This window comes from Thunnus albacares, chromosome 7 (genome assembly GCF_914725855.1).
Source record: "Thunnus albacares chromosome 7, fThuAlb1.1, whole genome shotgun sequence".
In the NCBI taxonomy this organism is placed as follows: domain Eukaryota; kingdom Metazoa; phylum Chordata; class Actinopteri; order Scombriformes; family Scombridae; genus Thunnus; species Thunnus albacares.
The window spans coordinates 28,873,406-28,887,261 of NC_058112.1; the positions used below are offsets into that span (position 1 = coordinate 28,873,406).

The following is a 13,856-nucleotide window of genomic DNA, read 5'->3' on the forward strand; positions in this document are numbered from 1 at the left end:
GAGCTTGCGGATGGAAAAGAATTAGATTTACTTGGAGACACTCTGCTACTGTTGTTGTGTGTATCCGGCAATAGGGGTGGCCGAAATAACAGGATATTAAGTAATTTCTGACATTTATTGATCTTTCTTGTCGACGGAGGAAATGCGGCGACATCAAAAGGTCTCTGTTACAGCTCGAGGTACGTGGCCTGTGACTGGCACAAATAGGGAAGACATATTTTTTACAAAAGAGAGGAGTAAGCTGCTTAAATAGAACAGACATCTGGCCAAAACTTGTACAACTTGTATATAAGATTAACTTTATTGCCCTACAGAATGGGGAAATTTGTCTTGGGCTCTTCACCCATGCTGCAGCCATAAAAAAGACAACATAAATAACAAACAAGGTTCCAAAACCACAATTCACAAACAGAAAATACACAAAGGTGCTAATAAATAACATACCAAGGTTCAGAAAGTACAAACAGAGAAAACAACACATCAATAAAAACAGAAAATCCCTTTTTTTTCCATTAAAATCTCTTACATAAAAGATCATCCAGTGCCCATCCTGGCCTTATCTGCCACTATTTAAAAGTTTTATTGACACTGGGATAAATGATTTTTTTTATATCTATTTGGTCTGCTATGAGGGACTCTGAACATCCTACCAGAGGGCAGTAGCTGGTATTCAGCTTGTTGAACATGGGATGGGTCGATTACTATCCTATTGACTTGCCTTGAGTTAGCCTGTTTGTAAGTAGACAGCAGGAACAAAGCAGACTGCAGGGACGTAATACTTTAATAATAGTAATGCATGCATTATGAGTTCTGAAATCTGTGTCATCGGATCTTAAAAACAACCTTTCAACCCTTAGATATGTTATTGTGTGCTATGGAAAGTAACAATCAAGAGCAAAAAGCAGCTTTTTCAGTTTTTACATTAATTATTTCCTACAATAATTCACATGTAACCAGCTTACATGGTCTGTGACAATGTGGGGATATAACCCTGACTGTTGAGAGCCAAAATACCAACAATGTCTGCTGGCTTAGATTCTTTTTTTTTTTTTTTTTTAGTTTTAGAGACTCTGTTCTTTGATATCATCCAGTTTTCTACCTGGAGGCAGCAGAGCTGAGAATGAGTTGGACACAGATTATTTTACATCAGAGACTGACCTTGTACACTTACTGAGAAGTGACAGTTCTTCAAACTAACTTGGCTGTCAGTAGTTGATTCACTTCTGTACAGCAGGTACATGGTATCAGAGGTGGCATAATGGAGCATGAGTCAAAACCAGTGTCATTTTCTCCACATCAATCATTCTATCTGAAATGCAATAAACTGAGAAAACTTTATCACAAATAACACAGTAAAAAAAACAGAAGTGATATCACAAAGTCAAACTGCTGTTTAAGTGTTATCCTCTCATGGATCGATGCACATTATGGCACAGCTGCATGGATTAGCCAAATTTGGTTGTGAATTATGGGCAATTATTTGTCCAATGCATGAAGAATGTTTTCATTTTTTTGTAAATTTTTTTTTAATCTCATTCTAATGTTGTTTAAGCACATAAAAATGTTAACCCATCTATGTAGATTTTGAATAATGATGTCATCCTTTCTGACCTAAATGAAAGGTTATATTTACGGTATAAGCAATAAAACACACTCATCTTCAAGTTCAAACTGATCTGATAACTGAGTACAGCCAAAACATCACAACAGCCAAGAAAATGTCTGTGTTTTGGTGTCAAACTTTGATCTTTCTGTCTATTCCTGTGGATGTCGTGACTCTAATAGCAACAGTGATTTAAACATTTTGTTTTCATGTACATCTAAACTTTCTGAAAGCGGAAACTGTCACAGAATTAGGAAAAACATCTGAAAATAGTTCCCAACTTGAACCATTTTCAGATGTTTTTCTGTGACTGAGCTCCAGACATCCAGTGAATCAGCTCCTCCAGCAGTAATCTCCAGACCTGTTTACTGTCGGAGCACCTGTGCTGCCTGAAATTCTGGTGATAAATTAGCGACGACAATGAACAGCTTCAGTCGCAGGTGCATCAACTGTGCTATTTGAATTTTCTTCCCAAGGCGCCTTATACAAATGCTGACTTTTGAAGTTTGCACTTTTGTCAATCTGAGTTTTTCAGTGAAGCAGAATTTAACGGTTCACTGAGAAATGTTAACTCTGCGACTGTACAGGAACAAATATAAACACATACAGCCTCATATTCCACCGTTTATTGGTAATCCTGGTGACTCCAATAGAAGAAACAATTGGAAGCAATTATTCATGAAGGTTTCATTGTTTATTGGAGTCTGTTCAGAGTTTGATGTACTGTTATGTATGCTGCTCTGCTGTTCTACATTTACCACCGGCAATTACTTGTCGGGGTTTATACAATTCATGCAATCAGATTAAAAGGATGAGCCAGACAACAATAAAAGAAAACCCTTCTGGTCAATCATAACCCTTATTTGTTTTTTAATAGACTGATCTGTTAAAGCTACATTTGGAAGACAAATTTCCATTGTGAACTTGTGAAACTATGACTTGTCTTTTTTTTTTTTTTTTTTACCAAACTAAAGCTTCAGGAAATAAAACTCCTTTGTAAAAAAATAAATAAATAAATCAAGCAAGCAGGCAGTCACAGTCGCCTTCAGGTCCACATCTGTAACGTCAACCTTGGCGCGCCTCCCCTTGTTGATCAAAGCGGCTCCGTGTCTTCATCAACAACTGGTGTGAATGTGAAAAAAAGGAATGGCAGTATGGCATGGTTATGCAACCTATTTCAACCAACCCTCCACCCCATTCTTCAAACAAACACAGCTTGCCTTTGGTCTTTATTTCACTGTCATTGATGCATATTTCATTAGGGAATTCACTGTCTTCCTTTGATTCTTTGGCACTTTCGTGCTGCTGTCTAGCAATCCATTAGTTCACATTATCATCTCTACAGTCCTAATTACAGACAACAAGAGGACTCTTACAACTCTAATATGAGGCTACGTTCACACTGCAAGTCTTAGTGATCAATTTGGATTTAGTGCTCAGATCCGATTTTTTTTTATTTGGTTGTTCACATTATTTTTTAACTGTGGCCAATATCAGATTCCAGTGTGAAGTTGTCACGGTTCTGAACTGAACCGCATGCACAAAAGTACAATAACAAAGATGTCACACGCAGCTTGCTGTCGTACAGAAGTAAACATGGAGGCCACTGAATTCGTAAGCAGATGATAACGAGGATGAGGACAGCCAGATGTTTAATTATGGCTTTTTGTGGAGCAATGGCTGCTACATCTGTATGGAGGTATGTGTGAGTCAGAGCCAGGAGTGGTGGGACTGTGACCTGAATGGCTTCACAGAAACAGATTTCATCCAAAATTTAAGGATGTCCAGGGCTACTTTTAACTACATCTGTCAGCACCTCTCCACCAGACTCTCAAGGCAAGAGACACTCAGCTCAGGCGACCCATCTCCCTGCCAAAGTGTGAAGAAGTTGGGCTGTACTGGCTGGAGTGAAGTTAAGTCGCAAGAATTCCAATATGACTGTTCAGACTGAGCTTTAATTGCAAAAAATCAGACCTGTATCTGATTAAGGACCGATTCTATGTGATTTGTGCTGTTCACACTGTTACGAAAAAAACAGATCTGAGTCACATATGAGCAAAAAAAAAAAATCAGATTTGGGCCACTTTCACCGGCAGTCTGAACTTAATTCCTCTTCTGTACATGTGCACACAATTTCAACAAATATGATGAAAGATACAGTTAAGACCTCTCTTTACCCGATTATTTCTCTGTTTAATTTATGTATTTTTTTTAGTCAGCAAATATAAAAAAAAAGAAAAAAAAGCCTGTCACAATATATCAGAGTCCACTGTGATGTTGTCACATGGGTTGTTCGGTCTGTTCTACAATCAAAACCCCAAAGATATTGTATCGATAATGTATATAATGTATATAATATATATATATATATTTTTTTTTTTGCTTAATAAAGGACTTAAATTATTAATTACAGACAAAATTATTCAACAGCAATGTTGATGTCAATCGACAAATGAATTACTGTAACTGACAGATCATGTGACCACTGTAAACATGTCACATACAAGTTCCTTTTGGCCATTTTCTGAATGTTGTCATTCAACTTCTGACTTAAAACTATTTTTTGAGCTCTTGGTGGAATATAATTTTAAATGCACTGGATCAGTAATGATGCTAATACTGATCTTATTAAACAGATCTGACAACTGACACTCTAACTCTGCCAGAGTTTGTGCTATACTAGGTCTCAGAACTACACAGCAGTGCTAACTTATTGATTAATGTATTCCACACAAAAAGAAGAAACTTAAAGAACAGAAGTGTGTCTTTGTGGAACTGAACTTGGCAATAAAGTGTCTGAGTAAAGCCCTTCTTGGCTACTAATGGGCGGAAAGTCACATTATGCTAAATGAGCAGCAGAGGGAAAGACGCTGAGGGAAAATGGCCATAGAGACGGAAGATGAAGCGGGCAAAGCGCACTTCAGTGAGCGTAAGATCATTCCACTTCAAAACACAAGGAGACTTAATGCTGCTACATAGGCAACTTTTCCTGTTATGGACAGCAGTTTTGCTGTGCTGAGTGTTCTTATATGAACCCTTTCGTAACTTGATCCTGTTATATGACATTTCTCTCTTTCTCTCCCCTGAGTGTCAGGTTTGTGGTCCACTGTGGAAGAAAAGACTGCGATTTATCTGATATGTTGTTGGTCAGTATTGCTGTAGCATCATCCGTGATCTCACCTGTAATACTTTCACGAAAAACACATTTTTGAATGCAACACTGTCACTTGTAATAGAGTTTTTCTTACACTGTTATATAAAAGGTCTTAATGCTTCTTAGGCCATTGATTTTTAAACACATTATAACCAGTTTTGGATGCTGTGCACTACTGAGTCTACACACTGATACAGCTGTGAATGTGGCTGCTTTTAAAGCAAAGAAGCTGAAGCATTGATGTTGCCGTTCCTGGACTGACAGTAACCAGTACTGCCAAAATACCCTGGAGCAAGTCCAGACTGGAACTAGCAAACGTTAGCTAACAGTCTGACACAACTCATCAGTTTTGGTTTATATTATAGCTTATATATATATATAGCTCTATATTATAGTTTATATTATTGTTTCCATATTTGTCTTCTTTAACTCATGAGGAGATAAATAAGCTCTGCTACAAATTCAGCTCTATAGTTTCTTGGTTTTGGTAAAGAACACAATTGTACTTTGAAGAAGTGCACACTACACAGAAAACACAGAATTTAAGTGCATTTGTTGATCATACTGACAGTATACAATGGTTTTTCTAACTTTAAGATACTGTATGTTACAGGAGCACAAATACTTAGAAAGAAACAGTTACAGCTAGAAAATCTTATTTTTGTAGTTATTGTGATGTTTTCAGTAATAAAAATACAAGAGCCAAGGGAACATCAGGGTTGAGGAACCTTTTTTTTTGACTATTTTACTTCCAGTTGGGTTTGAACACCGGGGTTCAGCTAATTCATAAAATTCATTCATTAAATCCAACCCAAACATCAGAGTCACGCCACAGTAAATACAAAGAACAAAAGGACGAACCTGTGTTATTTTTTCCTCATGTGTTAATACAACATTTCAAACGACACCGTCATTTTTGAATCCGTCATGGGTCTAATTTGCATAATCTACCTGGTTCCTCAGATACAGTGGAAATTGCACAACAGGGACAGGTCTAGTTCCTGAGATTAGTTCCTCTGGTTCCAAAGCACCTGGAACGTTTGGTCCGAGGGGGTTTAAGATTATTCAAGACTTAGACAGTACTGCAAGTGCTATAATATTTAGTTTGTTTGCTTCCCATTTGTCTACAGTGTGAGATTTTCTCTTTATTTGAATACATAATTTAAAACCACAAAGCTGATAATTCCACTAGAAAACTTCAGCCTAAGTGAGACAACATTGCATTTATGACTTTGAATGTATAACATAGTGTGCTGGCTTTATTTATTCATGTGTTTGAATAATGTAAAATAAATAAATCTTAGTGGCATTCATAAAATACCGCAGGTTCACTTCACACTGCCTACAGACTTAATAACTGATAGAAGTGAAGGTGACACAAGCAGCCAAGGTAAAAGCACTCAAAGTAAAATACTGCTATAATAAGCAGCCAGACCCATAATGACAAACTTCTTGACTTCACTGGCGGTATGTTGAGTAGTTGTATTTGACTTTTGTCCAGCTACAATGTGAATGTGTTGAATGAATCATTATACAAATCTCCACAACACACAAGTTTCACACATAACGTGCGCATGTAGCGGAAGAACATTTTAATTCTGTTCTTTGAGCTTTTGGTACAAAGAATCCCCTTCTCAAAGGAAGTAAAAATGAGGAGCTAAATCAAACACTGGGGGTAAAAGGGAATTGTTAAAGCACAGATGAATCACAAGACAAAGTGCAGTGGATTGAAATTCCCTCAACAGTTATAGTTTCATCTATTATCACACTGGAGCTTTATTTTATTTTAATGGCCAAACTGGCTTTAAAGTTAAGATTCATAAAGTACAGTGTGTCTTTGTGAACACACATTATATCACACTATTTTATATCATCTTAAGACTGTGTAAAATTACCACTTACAAATATAAATCCCTCCTAAAACTTAAAGCATGGAGCTAAACTTACATCTCCCAGAAATTCATTGTCCTGCTCTAAGCCTCTTACATTTATAGATTTATAATTATTGTATATTATAAATGTGACATTTAATACTAAAGCAAATCCACATGATATCTGAGTTTTGGTCAATACCAAAATTACGCTATTTTGATACTTTAGTTTGAGAAATATAAATGCATTTTTCTACAAAACCCTGAATTTTATAAATTATAATTTTATAAACCCTGTACCCTGTTGGTAACACTCTACTCTAACTCTACTCCCCTTATTTAGCATTTTAAGTAGAATACAAGCATTGACTAAATGGTTTTTTAACCCACTATAATGTAGCTATAAGCAGATACAAGTGTTTATTAATGTACAGCATTTGTCACCAATTTTAACTTCTCCTATAAAGACATATTTCAGAAACCATATGATCAAAGAATAAGTACACAAGAGTATAATGTGACCAGACATTTGATGCCAGCTTTCAGTAGTCGACCGTTTTCTACACTGTGTGCTCCCGGGCTGATTTCCATCTGGAATAATAATACTCAGCCCTTACAGTTTGAAAGAATTTAATTACAGTGCCAACTGGACACTATAAATCATAACAAGGAGAACATCAAATAATGCATATGGCGAACACATTTTATGCATTTAGCCAAAGCACTGACACCAGGGCCACATGCAGCGAGAGGATCGTCAGTATTAATGCAATAAAATTAGTTACTTATCAATAACAAAATGTGGATCATTTTCTGTTCCATCACAATGTGCTGCCTTTCAGTCACCGTCAGTAATTTTAGTAATTGGTTCATTTAAATACAATAACTTTATAGTATTAAATTATTAAAACATTAAGATTTTAACTAAAACTCAATTCCATTTAATAACTTCATCACCACTTATGGCATTTTAATTAAGCCATTTATTTCCTAATTTTATTTTACATTCACCTCACCATTAATAACCCAAGATGTAAGGTCTGGAAAGCTAGGAAATGTTATGCATAATAAACAACAAGAAAACCTTTCTGTAAGATTGTAAGATTCTTGCTGTCCATTAGCACAAAATGAATATCTGCAGAGGCTGACTGGAGCTGCTGGCTGCTATTAGAGGTAGACTACAGTTATATGTTACATACAGTAATGCACCTGAATGGTTAATAGTTAAATGAAAATGGAAAATTGGAAGAAAATTGACCTACGTGAGAATCTGCAAATTGCAAAGAAATGATTTCCCTACAGATAGATTGCTACAGAAGTGACTTGACAAATGTGTTTCAGCTCACATTTTACATTCAGGATCACTTCAGCAAAAAAAAAAAAAAAAAAGTTTAATTCAGGTTATAAAAGTTACTCCTCACAAACTTCAACAACAGATGCTGGCATTCAAGGTGAACTCAATTAAAAGACGCTTGGTGTCTCACTACAACTGAGTCTGTCTTCCTTCACTTCCCTGAAGTAGAAGAAAACCTTATGTTGAGCATATGGGGCTGAATATTATACCCAACGCCTCAGACCCCTTCTCTCCCCTCTCTTAATAAACATGATATTCAAGCGTTGCATCACGATGCTCACTGAACCAGCTAAGCACTTGACGGCAACATCAATGCATCTCCGAGTCTATGAATATACAGTCTGGATTCATGCCTGGAGTGTTTCAACTCCTTCCTCTTCTAATCCTGGCATCAATGCTAAGCATGCTGTAAGTACGGTCCATTCTTCCACTTACTCAGCTGAGCAGGAAGTCAGTCAGTAACTCAGTCATTCAGTCAGCGCTGGCATTAAGATCTCTCTTCGCTGCGGCTAAACATAGACCGGGGCTCCGTTCCACTATTACTCAAGCAGCCTTCATTCTCCCGACGCTTACGCCTCACATCCCCTGTGTCACAGCAAAGCTCAGCGGCTTCCCAACAGATTCCAGCTGCCCCAGACATTCATGACCTGCACCACCTCAGATAATCAACATGGTAAGACCCTGGGTGGAAGAGTCCGGTCAAGAGACAGGCCAACAATTATTTGTGGCATTTGTCTAACCTTTCACGGAAGAATCAAGTGAGTGGCTGCCCAGACTACCCGAGTGGATGCCGTTGCAGTCTCTACGTAGCTAAAAGTTCAATGCGTCTTACACTGCAAGAAATGTCAATTTTTAACAAATAATTCAATTAGTTTCAAAGTTTCCATATCAACAAAGATTCTGATAATATTAAGATACAGTTTCAGCATTTTCAACTGCAGTTCCAATCCAATCATCACTTCTTTCAACAGAAACCTGTAAACTGTCTCTGGAAAACTCTTTAATCAAGCTGATATAAATTAAGCATGAAGTTATAAAACCCCTTCTGGCAAAGGCTGGAAGATAAATAAGATTTTAAAACAAATTATCATTATTATTGTCCTCCTAGAATGGACATTTTTATCTTGTGAATGTGAACTATCTGTGTTAGCTGTGACAAGGCAACAGAAAATAAGCCTGCATGTATTCCATTCAAAAAGTGTGAAGGATTAGAGCTCTTAAGGTTTACGTTCTGCCTGAGCACACAGGGTCAATGGAAGTCTCTCCATCCTTTGAGAAAAAATGACTTTATATAATTTACTTGTACAGTGTGAATGAATGTAAAAGAGTGACTCCTTTTCACTTTTTTAGCAGGGAAAGACTAAGTATGCAGGCCATTTGTCAGTGCAAGCCTGGCTTCTTCACATTCACATTCATAGCTGGGATCTGCACTGTATGACCACAGCTACATAGAAAAGCATAACCTTTCATGTCCAGCCAGTAGAAATATGGCTATTGGATATAATGCTGTGATTCTGCTCAATGTGTAAATATCTAATGAAATGGATAAATGAGCAAATTTTCCCATTCACCACAGCTGACAAAGAGGGATCAAGTAGTGCAACTTCATTGCGAGTTCCTAAGAACACAGTCGGCTGTGTTTACTGTTGGGAAGCCAGTGTGGGGATCATGTCTATACTGTTGCTCAAAGAGACTCTATTAAAGGCCCATCTAGGGACGGGCACGGCAAACTAGTTTAGGGTGTAAATGCTGTGGTAAGTGGCATTAGTTCATGCTATATACGTACTTGTCCCTATACAAATAAACATTACATAAATAAAATATTAGTGCAGATTTATGCAAGGTTGCAAAAACTATAACTGTTGAATTATTTAATTGAAATGAACAACAATATTTCTTCTCATGCATTGACAGAGTACAAAGTACACAAAAAGGTTTTAGCTGTCTGCATTACCTGTCTACATTTGTGACAGTCTCAACTATGATGTGGATATTTGCACTTTATGCGCAACTGCTGCATTTTATGGGACTGCTGTGACTCAAGGTAGCTAGCTGGCTCTGGCTATCATGTCTTGTTACAAGAGGTGACACCACAAGAGTTGACGAAACAGCAGATTCTACCTCGTTCAGTCTGTTCCTATCTGCTGGGAGGCTAATGATAGATAGCAGATGAATTAGTACGTGATCTTTCGGTATATGGCAGGAACACAAACAAAAAAAGACAATTAAAATTATGAATCTTCCCCAAGCTAGAAACAATGAAAAATTTTATTATTATTTGGCAATATTGCCCAGCCCTAACCCAGACACAGGAATCCCTCAATTGTTTCGTAAAATTTTAGTAGTGTCTTCTCAAGTATTGATGCCATCCAGCAAGTGAATAGCTTGTGAAATAGCTGACCACTATGGTCTATTTCATGTAGCCTACTGTTTATATACATATGTATTTCTTATACAATGTACACATATACTGTCTATGTTTTTTTCCTGGTTTCCAAATAATACTGCACTTGAATGGACTGCTACAAAGAACCATTTAACAACTCTGATTCCAACTGTGTAGAACAATTTGCGTAATATCAGGAATTGTCTACTTCATAAATCCCTTTAAGACAAACATTGAAGATCAGGAGCTGCAGGGAGATGCACTCCCTACAGGAAGAAAGTATAGGAGTCTTACTTAGGGCTGTGACAGTATGGATTTTTTCTGTCTTTTTTTATTGGACAGTCCAAAAATAACTTTACTGGATAAAAAGGTCTGGATAAAAAGGTTTGACTGCTAGAACCTCCGCTAATGCTAAGCAGTGTGCAGAGATGATCGCCGTGTTCGTATAACAGTCTTTGTTAATACAAACACACAAGCCACCACCTCAGGTCCTACTGGACAATGAAGCAATCCTGTCTGACCGCAGAGCCCGGCTAGCTGGATAGCAGAGTCGGAAATACTCTTGTGCAGCCATGTCTCGGTGAGGGCTTAGCAGTTTGTCACTTCTCTCTTGAAGGTCAGAAGCAGTTTTAGGTAGTCTAGTTTTCTGTCGATGGAGGGGACGTTGGCAAGGAAGACTGACGGGAGAGCTGGTCGACTGGGGTTAGCCTTTAGCACCTCCGCTTCCTCCGGCACTGCTTTTGGCATTTCGGTCTTTCTCAAGGGAGAACGGATCAAGCCAAGACAGCACGGATTCTTCAATGTATCTCCATCCAGTTGTGTTTGTGCATTTAAAAAAAAAAAATTGCAGCAATGACGGTAATGACCTCAAACCCCGCGGTAGAAAACACATGACCGCTGTATTGCAGTAATGCAGTTATCATCACAGCCCTAGTCTTACTAACTATTTTCTGTTATGGCTAATGTGGAGTGACAGTTTGTCTAATGTAAGGTCTCCCGGCCATTATACGAAAAAAACATTACTAAATTGAAAAGTAACATAAGAACAACGCTGATTTTTCCACGATAGGATAGTTTTACTGACTCATGTACGTCTTTCCAACCTGTCAGTGAAAATGAATTCATCCCAATTAACAGTGGTTTCACAGAGTGCTCTGGTAACAAGCTGAGGCTCATAGTGGGAGACTCGCCCCGTGGTGACCCCTAATGAGCCAGCAGCCTCCTGCCAGAGGAAGCCCAAGCCGCTGCGCTTGTAATGAGCTGCTGTTTTGCTACAGGCCTTTCAGATGAGCCATGGAGCTGTCATTCGCACTGCAGGACATGAGCAGCTCCGGCAGATGATGCAATTTTTCGGCGACTTTAAGGACAATGCATGCCTGTGGTGATGCGTTCCTGTTACAGTTTCCATTCAGTGAATTCATGTGAAGTGAAATCCTTAATTTATTCTTTTCATATTTATTTCATGTTGTGGGTATCTCAGTTTGGATAGAAACAGCTGTTTACATTTTAGCTGAAAAAGCTTTAAAACACTGCAGTGTGCCTCAGTTTTTTGTGTAGTTACTGTTGTTAGTCACTCTTTTCTAACAGCACTCATGAGATTCAGAGTACTGTGGTTAGCCAGTGACTGAGGATAGGCCCTATAGAGGTATGTTATGTTGTTATTTGTGTGGGATACATGCTGTTTCAGTTTATCATAAAGTTGCAACTAATGAATATGTTAGGTTAACTTTTGAATGTTTTTTCAATTGAACATTTACTCATTTAGACTAAAAAAATGTCACAAAAAGACACTCAAAATGTCTAATAGCCAAAGGTGATGTCTGCAAATTGTAAATCCAAAACCCAAAGACATTGAATGAAGAGTTGGAACTGTTTTTTTTGTTGTTGTTGTTGTTGTTGTTTTTTTTTTAATTTAAGATGCTGATTCATTTTCTGTCAGTTGATTAATTAACTATAAGTTTAAGCGCTAGTTTACCAAATGTGAATTTTTATGCCCTGTGAGGTCATAATAAATTAATACTGCAAAAACTTAGTTATATAAGATATAATAATCAGTATAAAATCATATCTCATGTAATATTTTGGCTTATCTCGATACAGATGTAGGTTTCATGAGATAAACAATGCTTCATGCTGTTTGATTTGTTTCTTCAGTCGAGCTATAATGTGCATAAAGACACACTTAAACACTTTTTCTCTCTGATTTTGCGAAGTTGCTGGGTTGGACAGAAATTGATGCATGCTCTCTGAGTATGACTTATTGCATTTTTTATTTTATCAGACACGCAGCCCCGCATGGTGTGCAGTCAGGGAGGCTGTAATGTGCAGAAAGTTATAACTTGGACTCAATTTTCTGTGTCACACCATGCAGAGCTTGATAAGAAGCAGAATAAGCGTGCTGGTACAGTTATCAGTCTAACCACGTGGCCTTACCTGTGAGTCCTTCATCAACCGTCACCTCAACTCAATGTAAACCAACACACATCACACAAATCACATCGGCACTCACCTCCACATCAGCACACACCGCGGGGGTCCAAAAACAGGTGTCAGCGGGGGGGATTTGGAGAAATTGGACTGTTCTTGTCTCCTGTCGCTCAGATTTGGCTCGGACACCGGCTACGAGGCGCTTCGCGATCCCGACGACAAAGCGCAGGCAGGCGGGCAGACACCGCTGGAAATTTCTGCAGCGGCTGATGCACCTCCGCGCGATTTGTTTTCCAATCTGTGACGTTTCGCTTTGTTCTTTTCTCTCAGCTTTCAAATAGGACAAACTTTGAGAATTTCACGGGGCGTTTCTAGCTGTCAAAATTGCTGCCACATCCCTAAGGTACCATGACTCTTGATGTTGCGCTCCGGTCTGCTCTCTCCTCAGCTCCTCCCGGCTGCAGGCGGACAGGAGGGCGGTGCAACTAGATTCGTGCGCTCCAGCGGTGCATGCGTGGCACGGACGGCCAGATCCCTGGATTCACCTGTCATCACAAGACAAAGTGCATCCTATTTAAAATACAACCTACAATGAGACTGGCTCAACAACCCTAACCCTCAAATCCAGGGTCGCTGATTAGATGTTTTGAGGTTTCCATTTTTGCACTAATAAAAGTCCACTTTTTTTTTCTCCAAGCTCGCCCTCTAGGAGGAGATTAAAAGAAGAAAAGCAATTAGTTCAGAAACCCTGTGGATGTTTTAGGATGGTGGGTTTGGAGGAAGTCAGTGAAAAATTCAATAAAGTTTGATCACGGCTGCCAAAACTTTTATGTCAAAAAATCAATCCAGACCTATAGAGGTCTGGTACCTAATAGAGGTCTGGGGGACTTAATAGAGGTTTCATCCCATGGAGGCTTTCAAAGGCTTTTGTTGCCTTTCTCCACTGTCAAATGTGAGATAACAAGGAGAGTGAAATTGAACCATCCTTAATTTTAACAGGGACCTCTGAGACACCTCTCCAAGACCGTGGAGCCCAGATTAGGAAGCCCCCATCCTCAACC

General features: G+C 38.4%; 1 protein-coding gene across 1 annotated transcript in view; it reads right to left on the bottom strand.

Annotated features, from left to right (window-relative positions):
- Nucleotides 1-13,257, bottom strand: part of LOC122986408 (alpha-1,3-mannosyl-glycoprotein 4-beta-N-acetylglucosaminyltransferase C-like) — a 106,835-nt gene extending 93,578 nt beyond the window's left edge. Inside the window, exon 1 of the mRNA XM_044357661.1 lies at nucleotides 12,878-13,257. The gene's annotated coding sequence lies outside the window, so the exon portion shown is untranslated. The remainder of the gene's footprint in view (nucleotides 1-12,877) is intronic.
- Between the last annotated feature and the right edge of the window lie 599 nt (nucleotides 13,258-13,856).